This window comes from Apaloderma vittatum, unplaced genomic scaffold (genome assembly GCF_000703405.1).
Source record: "Apaloderma vittatum isolate BGI_N311 unplaced genomic scaffold, ASM70340v1 scaffold28303, whole genome shotgun sequence".
Classification (NCBI taxonomy): domain Eukaryota; kingdom Metazoa; phylum Chordata; class Aves; order Trogoniformes; family Trogonidae; genus Apaloderma; species Apaloderma vittatum.
The window spans coordinates 39234-48381 of record NW_009709247.1 but is presented as its reverse complement, the minus strand read 5'-3'; the positions used below and the strand labels follow the sequence as shown (position 1 = coordinate 48381).

General features: G+C 39.6%; 1 non-coding gene across 1 annotated transcript; it reads right to left on the bottom strand.

Moving 5' to 3' along the window:
• Nucleotides 1-6714: 6714 nt before the first annotated feature.
• Nucleotides 6715-6788, bottom strand: TRNAI-AAU. The gene has a single exon. It is a non-coding gene; the product is annotated as a tRNA-Ile (tRNA).
• Nucleotides 6789-9148: the final 2360 nt, after the last annotated feature.

Genomic DNA, 9148 nt, shown 5'->3' with positions numbered 1-9148 from the left:
TCCTGCTGCTGAGGGAAGAACATAAGGAATCGTTCTAGAGGCTGCGCTACCTTGTACTGTGGCATCCTACTAAATTACATAAAAACATTGCATGAGGATCCACACAGCACTGCTGTCATAAGAACTACTTCTGAAGTATTTGCCTTACTATTTAACTTAAGGATCTGATGCATTATAGCCAGTGTTCCTACCTATCATCACAGCTTCTGGCATTATCACATTCAGATGAAATGTTTACTCTGCAGAAAAAGAGGTGCAATAATGCTGTAAAACTAGAACACGTTTATTTGTTTGCTATACTCTGTCTTGCAAGGGGTAACAAGCAGTTCCAAACAGCTCCAGGTCAAAGCTGAAGCCTTCCACCTGAAGGTTTGCATTTAACCTGAGAAGCCCTCAGATTTACTATTTGCTGTACGAAGGACAGACACATACGTGAGTATGGCAGGACTAGGGACTAACAGATGGATCCACTAGTCAGTGGAAAGTTCCTAGGCAATTATCGATGTGTGCAAGAGAAAAATGTGCATCCACAACTCCTTTTACCTGGTAAAGGTGGAGGATGGACCAAGGGTACCACGTAATAGAATAAAGGTAGTCAACAGTTCCTCTCAGCTCTGTGTAAGGATTTAAGCAGCCAAAGGTGACAAATGAAGCAGAGAGAAGGACAAGTTTAGATCTCTGCTGCTGCTATTTGGTCAAGAGGCATTGCACTGCTGGCCAGCCAGCACGAGTGGGCATGAAGCCCAGCAGTCCAAACCGAGAGCTTGAAATTCATAGAATCATGGAATGGCTTAGGCTGGAAGGGACCTTAGAGATCATTTAATCCAACCTCCCTGTCATGGGGAGGGACGCCTCCCAACTAGATCAGGCAACATATGGGGATCAAACGGGGATGGAACCCGCAGCCTTGGTGTTATCAGCACCATGCTTTAACCGACTGAGCTAACCAGCCCCTCACTTTAACACTCCTTATTTTCTCTTTTCCCTAATCCTAGAAAAGAACTAATAGATTTTTGAAGGTGGACTTTCTAGCATCAGGTTGTTGTCCAATGACACAATAAATTTTATTTTAAGCCTCCTTGTAACATAGAACACAGTGCTAATGTGGTACAGGTTCACCCTGTCAACTAAAATTAATTAGTCTACCTACATTTTTCAAAGATTATACTGGCTAGCTTTTGCAGAGGATCAGGTATCATATCTCACCCTGCAATTTGTTGCACACTAGATAATTTGTCAAGAATATGTCTTTGTGCCCACACGATTAAGATGAAATTTTTGCTGCAGGGTGATTTTCTGGCACACAGAGTCAGTATGAATGATTATGGAAACAGAACCTGTGTTTTAATGATAAATTTCATATTTTCTTCTGCACTGCAATGAAAAAACATGCAAGATTCTGAGAATAAAAAGTATGAGAAACATGAGGAACCTGATTATGCATTGATAAGCATCCTGTCAGGCACCCTAGAAATTACTTCTGCCTGAGGCTGTGCAAATATTTAATTCTTCAGTTTGGTTGCTGAACTGGAAGAAAAAACTCAGCAACTTGTTATCCAGTACCAGTATAAAAATCCAACATGGTTTGCTTATTGAAACATAATGTTGTATTTTTCTTTCCCTTTCTTCATAAATGCTTGAAATTAAACAGAACAGACAAAACCACTGGAGAGTTGCTGCAGGTATCATCCTTTTACCCAAAGGTATAGGAGGTAGTACACATTTCCAAAATATGTGATATCTAGATTAAATTGTTTTGAAGGAGGATCTAAACCCAGCAGGGAATTTGAACCCAAAATGTCCTAAGCAGTAGTTCAAAGTACTCTGCCCTGAGACTTGTGGTATCCTTTGCTGACACTGCTTCATTTTCCATGAATAGTTATTAATCAAATCTCTGACTTGTGATGTCCCAGTTACTATATGCAATGTTAAGGATATTGCCTTAAAATGAAGTAGACGCTTGGAATGCACATACGTACACAGGCATTTGTATAAACAATTTGGCTTTGCATAAAGAGAATTTAGCTAGCTTCAGATAATCCTCTGAACACTTATAGAAGTCCTGCAATACCAAGGTGCTAGTCTGTCTCCCAGAACCAGCATTTCTGCAGTAGCATGGTGTTATACTAGCAAATGGAACAATCCTTCCTCTCAGCAAAAATAATTAGACTACCTAGTGTGCCATGCCTCTAGCCCTGAAGTTACACTGAGCTGGCTCTTTCAGCCCAAATTCCTAACTCCTTATACTTTTTTAGCGCTTTCTGCAGCTTCTTATATTAAAGCTTGTAATAAACTTAAATTCCATGCATTGTAGCGCAGTATGCAACTATCTCATGAACGATGGGTGCCACCACTATATACATTTCTCCAGATCCAATGGTTTGACAGATTAAATGTGAATTTGTGGACAGCTTTTAAGATAGCCAATCGCCAATTCTGGAGGCTTGGCTATTCTCCCACCATCACATTCTAATTTCATAGAATAGAATCATAAAACAATTCAGGTTGGAAAAGACCCTTGGGATCATCAAGTCCAACCATTAAATTGTGAGCAAGTATAAAAATTTTAGGAGGGAAGAAAAGATCTAAACAAATTGCTTGAAAGATGGTCTTTATTTTGCATATATATTTGCATGTACTTATGCAATTGAAACCAGTGAAGATATTTAAGCTGTTTTTATGGGCCTTGGAGGTCTGCATGAAGTCAAACATTTTTCCAGCCTTCCTCATGTGAAAACATCAGGCCTCACATCAGCCTGTGCTGCAGCGGATGCATTTCACTAATAGAAATTACACGCTTTATCTCCAAATCCCATGCCCAAATTTTCACCAAAAAGTTCTTATTGTTGGGAGGAGAAGGAGGGAAACATGAGTAAGATTTCTTATAAAGTTGGCAAATAGCTTTCATACATCAGGAGACTACGCAGGCTACAATTCTTCAGCGTTGAAATGAAGATGAGCAGGTTTATGAGGGAAGTCTACAGTGTTGTGAGTGGCATGGAAAAGGTTATTGTGGAATGATTACTCATAATTTATCACAAAACAAGAGCTGGAGAGCACCAAATCAAGACATCAGACAACAAGCCTATGACAAACAAAAGGAAGTTCTGTTTCACAAGATGTCTAATTCTGTTTCACAAAATGCCTAATTAGAGTGAAATTCACCCTCACAGGTGAAATTCACCTTACTACTGTGCGGAGGACAAAACTATACATATGCTGAAAGAGAGACTAGGAAAATGGAAAATAGGAGTCTACAGGCCTTTAAACACAGCAGCCCATTTGCACTTCAAATTAAGACAGCCTCAGAATAACAATGCTACCCCTTCCTTGGAGCAGAGCACCACTTCAGTGGCTGCCCCGCTGGGGATTAATACGCAGTGAACCACAACTTCCTTACTAGTTTCCCCTCTGAAACAGATGGCAAGCAGCCTCGATCAGCACCAGTTTACTTCTTTCTCTACACTGAATGCACCCCTGTTCCACCTCTTTGCTTGCTCCTTTCTTACTCAAGAAGGTGTGAAGCACTGCCTTGAGCCTGCTCTTTGGATCAGAAAGGATGTCTAAAGCTGGGAGTCCTCCAGGTTAGTAATTCCTCGCTTGCCATATGGGCAAAGGATGAGCTGGAATTAATGAAGTGGATATAGAGAGATGGTGCAGTGGGAGTGAAGGGGACGTGCTCAGGTGCTCTGACTGAGCAGGAACGAAACCAGCTTCGTTCCACAAAAGTGGATGCACCTCACAATATTTATTCTTAACTGCTTGCTCTGCAGAGGGAGGTCTCGTTGCTGAGATTTACAGATAATGAGAGAAGCAGCTTATCTCAAGTGAATGATTAAACTATTCACTCATGGTATAAAACTTATTTGATTTTTGGCCTTCACTTTGGTGTTACTCTGGAACTGTGGTCCAATACTCATCAACATAAGAAATCGATGATGCCACCATCAAGGCCAGTTATTTGTTGTGACCACAGAGAACAGATAAAAGGGTGAACACTAAACTGAATATTAAAATGCAGAGTCCATCTGCTTCTGTTCTCCTCACCAATACTCGGAAAGCCTACTTGCAAACTCCTGCATGATGACCCTAAAAATGCTACAATAGATCTTTGCCCTTGCTCATAAAAATAGATTTATCAAAATTATCATGTGGGACTATTACTACAAATGAATCCCATATGAGAAGAAACATTTTAAGTAGGACACAGAGGAAGAAATCTCACTTACAGTTTCAGCTGTGGTATCTGTCTCGCACAGTCAACACTTTTAACTCCAGGAGGCTGTGTATGTTCAAAAGCCAAGAGCATGTTCTTTCCTTTCCCATTAGAGACTTTCACAGAAATATCACGGAAAGGTTTTAGCATTTTGGATTACAATTCTCAGTGTAAAAGGACTACAGTATTTAGGTCAGAGCATATGAATGAGACAAGAAAGTCTAATGAAAAAATTCATTCCTTTTTAACATGTAATGTTGTTACTTCGCATAAAAAAAATACAGGAATGATCACAAAAGTTGAACTAGGTCAGCAACGTCTCTTTTCCTCTCACACACTCTTGAGTGTTGCCAGCTGGAAACTTGAGCTACATTATGCCACAGTAACTGCAGAATAATTTTGTAGCTGTAATCATGTCTTAATTCTCACCCTAGTTTTAAAGATATTCTATTGCAGCGTGAGAGCAGCCACAGAAAGTATTTTCCTGGTACGCTTTACAGTCAATTAGCATATTTCACCACTTTATCGAGTTTTAAACTGTGTTGCATAAAGTTAATTTCAGAAGTGTAGGAGAAAAGCATATTCTCTTCATGGAGCTGTATACTGCACTGAAAAAACATTTCCAGGATTCTCTAGGTATACTATCAACAAAAATGGTACTTGTGTGTAATGTTTTTGCCTTCTTGTGTTTCTTTATACATGAAAAAATATAAAATATAACAGATTGCTAATGTGTTAACTAGAGAAACACAAAAATCAATATTATTTTCATGTTGGATCCCAGAAGTGGGTTTTCAAAGGCACAGAGGGCAGGGCTGCCCAAGGTCACGGAAATTCACTTACAGCACATTTATGCCTTTGAAAATCCGTAGCTTTGGATTACAAAAGACCAAAGTCCAACCTAAAGGCTTTGATCCTAATACCATTTCTGTACAGCTGGAAAAGACATGCAGTTGTTCAAAGATGTTTAATTATTACAGAGTATGTTCAGATCATTGCATTCACTCAATTCATAACAGAAAGTACTTAAGGATTCACATTATTTCACACATAGGCAGAGATGTGCTATAGAAATTGCAAGTGAAGGGAAGTTAAAGTGTGAGAGGTACACAAGCTCTGAGGACCCCTACATCTTGTACAGCAAGGTCTGAATACCACTTAAGTCCATTACGGGCTTAAGTTACTACCATTCCACAGAGGTTAATGGAGTTATTTCTATGTATTCTAGTGTGGCCCTCTAGACAGAAAGAAAAATCTGGTCTAAATCTTACAGATGAACAGATCTTAGTAAGTCGAAGATCCAGACCTGTACATACTGACAGATATTCATGTATACGAGTGCAGCCCCTTGTCCCCAAAATGCTGACTTTTGCTTACAGGTGTCATGAATGCAAACAGGTTATAACACACGCACAGTTAGAAAAGTGTTTGCAGCATATCTAATATTCACCTAAAAACATCCATGCAGAAAAAGAACAACCAGGATCTTAGATTGCAATAATATGTTAACTTTGCCTGAGCACTAAAATGCATCCCTTCTGGTGCTGGAGCTGACAGTGTCTGTGATGTCAGCCTGCACCTTCTGTGTGTGCTTCAGATGAAGAATGTGCACACACTGGGGAGGAAGAGCTGAAGCAGGTGGGGGGAAGCAGCACCCTTCCTTCGCAATGGAAATGCACACACGCCCTACCATGCACTCGGCAGTAATGTCCTGGTGGGTGGTTCACATCACTACAGTCATCTCAGAAGAAACAGAGGAAAAGAAATAAGTCTTAGAAACTGACCTGTTTTTCATTTTCATCCTCCAGCCTCAGCCTGTCCTCAATGCAGTTCCTGGCCTGAAGGAATGCCTTCCTCTGAGCCCTTTCTGTCAAAATCCTCACAAAGACCCCATATAAATTTACACTGACAAAAAGGATTGCATTGGCCACAAGCTGTAAGAAAGAAAGAAAAAATAAATGAATATTTTAAAATACAGATCTTTACTTTACATTTCTACTCAGCAAAACTAAAGAAAAAATAAAAAAAGGAAAATAAAGCACTATCTGTAAACATTCTGCCTCACTAGCCATGTCACTGAGACCCCTTTCCCACAACCCAGCTTCTATGAAACCATTATAGTTGCTACCACAAATCCAGACAAGCAGTATTGCATAATAATGCTGAAGTTAATTTCTCTTACAATGATCTGCAGTTTATCACATTAATCCAGCATCAGTTCTTTCAAAAGCCCATTGGCAGATCTGTCCATCTAATAAGGAGAGCAGTCAGTATCCTCAGCATTTGTTCAATTGTGAGATGTCCAGAAGATTGAAATTATTTTCCTATGGCTCTGTAAAGTAGGGGTATTATTGTTCCTTTTTTTGTACTTGAGAAGCAAGGCACTGACAAAATCATAGAATCATAGAATGGCCTAGGCTGGAAGGGACCTTAGAGATCATTTAATCCAACCTCCCTGTCATGGGCAGGGACGTCTCTCAACTAGATCAGGCAACACGTGGCCTGTATGGGGATAGAACCCGTGACCTTGGCGTTATTAGCACCAAGCTCTAACCGACTGAGCTAACCACCCTCCCTCCACTGAGATAACCGTCCCCCTCAAAATCTGTGCCTAAATCAAAACGTGTGCCCAAGTTTCATATTGCACAGTTTGCACTCAGGAAATCTACTTCTCTTCCCACATCTATACTGTTAGAAAATATACCATATTTTCTGAGAAATCATCCAAAATATTGTTGATGCTATCCTGCGGCAGACTGCTCAGGTGCCGAGTGCTTTCAAAAGATAGCCCTTAGCAAAAACCAAGCCCCAACACAATACTATAAGCAGGGACAACGAATTACTTGGGAATTACTTTATGAGCAGTGCTTTGATGAAGGACACACAAATGACCCAGTTGCCCTTCGGTGTTTTTAAACTGTTTTTACAACGTGTGATAAAGTTAGCTGACTAAACTAAATAGCTCAACAGAGGTTTGCACCCAACCTTCCTGTCTAAGACATTCCTGCCCAAGTTCCTCACTGCATCTCTGCTGTCTGAAGCACGTCTTCAGATGACAAACTCTGCAATGTAATACAGTGTTTGTTTAGAAATAAGGCCTGTTTACTCAATATCTTTTCTTCTTCTCCAGTTACTCTAGTTACTACCACAGAATCATGATAAGGATTCATAGCACTTAAAAATTCCAAAATTTCAGAAATTAGCAAGCACATAAATAGGCCAAGATTGGGTATAAGAGCAAAGAAAGACATTACAGCAAGTAACACAATTCACATCAAATTCCTATGCACCTAAAATAGTTCACAAAGACCATATAACTGACACTTTTTTTTAAATTCAGCATACACATTTCAAGCTAGTACATCTCTAATGTTGTGTGATCTGCTGGTGTAAATTGAAGAGACCACTGCCCTTGTTTGCACTGCATGAGTCCAGATGTGCCAACAAAAAATCAAATTTTAAGAAAAAGAAACACATTGACATTATTGTCCCTCTGACTAAGAGAACTAGGGTTGAAGGCTTGAATTCAGCCAATATGGTAAGAAAAGATTCAAATAGATAGCCAAAAACTCTCTGCTGATTTTGGAGAGCCTTTGGGAAACATTTCACCCTGCCAAAAGAAGAAGGAGGTTTCTGATGTGTGTAACATGCAAGTATACATCTCCAGCTCCTGTGATCTCAATACAGTGGGGAGAATTGAAAGATTCATTCTGGATGGGTCCTCCAGACCTTCACATTTTCACAAGCCCTCTAACTTTTACCTTCTTGGTTAATAGGACATCAACAACAACTTCCCTGCAAACATTCTCACCGGAGCAAAATGAAAAGATACCCTGTGACAAAACTGTGTTGAGCATTAGTGTTTTCTTTCTCCTCAAATATCCAAAAAGAAACAGTTATCTCCCAAGAGCTAACATCAGTGAAGAAGAATTACAGCTGTAAAAAAGTGTTACAGCTTCCTCCTGAGATCTGCAAAATGCAGGTTCAGGTGTTATCAGCCAGATGAATTTCAACCTAAGAATCTCATATACCATTTACTTACATGTCAGTTCTCAGAGATAGTAGTACAGATGGTAAAACTTTGGATACGGCAAGCAGTACGTGAACATATTATTTCAGGATACAGGCTGAGCATAAACAGTCTGCAATTCCTATCCTGCTTTATTTTGCTTCATCACAGAGGACTGTCTGAGGTATAGGAATTTTCAGCACAAGTTAAACTCTACTAAAATGAAATTATTGTAGAAATTCCAATAGAATTCTATTTTTAGAGACATGAATGTGGCCACACTTACCTTATCCCTGCATTTTATCATGCTGAAGTGTAGTGACAACAGTGTCTTTTAAAGTTAATTCTTAGAAGGGCAACAGAATAAAAATAGAAAGGATTTTTAAAGCCTGTATTCAAAGACCCCAGAGAGAGCCCACAGAATAAACAGTCAAGACAGTTACAGACAATGTGACTGCTGGACCCTGTCCATATACAAAACAGCTGTTAATAATACAGGGTGAAAAACTAATACTATCTTTATATGCTACCAGAGTCATCTAAGACAAGTAATTACTTCTAAAAAAAATTTTAAAAAAGAGTCAAGTCAGTTTTTGTTTTTTGACTGGAAGCAGTAAAAGACCAGATATTGTAACAACCTGCCAGCGGTTCCGAGACTATCATTACAATTTCACTCAAGCAATGGAGATCACTTGGACTGGGGGTAAGCAGTAGGTGGGTTCCTGCAATCATGCAGCCACTTTCAGGCTCAGCTTAAGTCTTTTTCCAACATGCTTTGAACAGTTTAAGATAAAACAGAGGCTTAGCTGTCAGCTCTGGCCTGCAGGGAACCAGCAAAAGTGATAAAGCAAGTAAAAGATTCATAGATTTCAAAATGTGAGAAAAGAAAGTAGGGCAGATTGTCTCCTGAGGTAAGAGCTCCT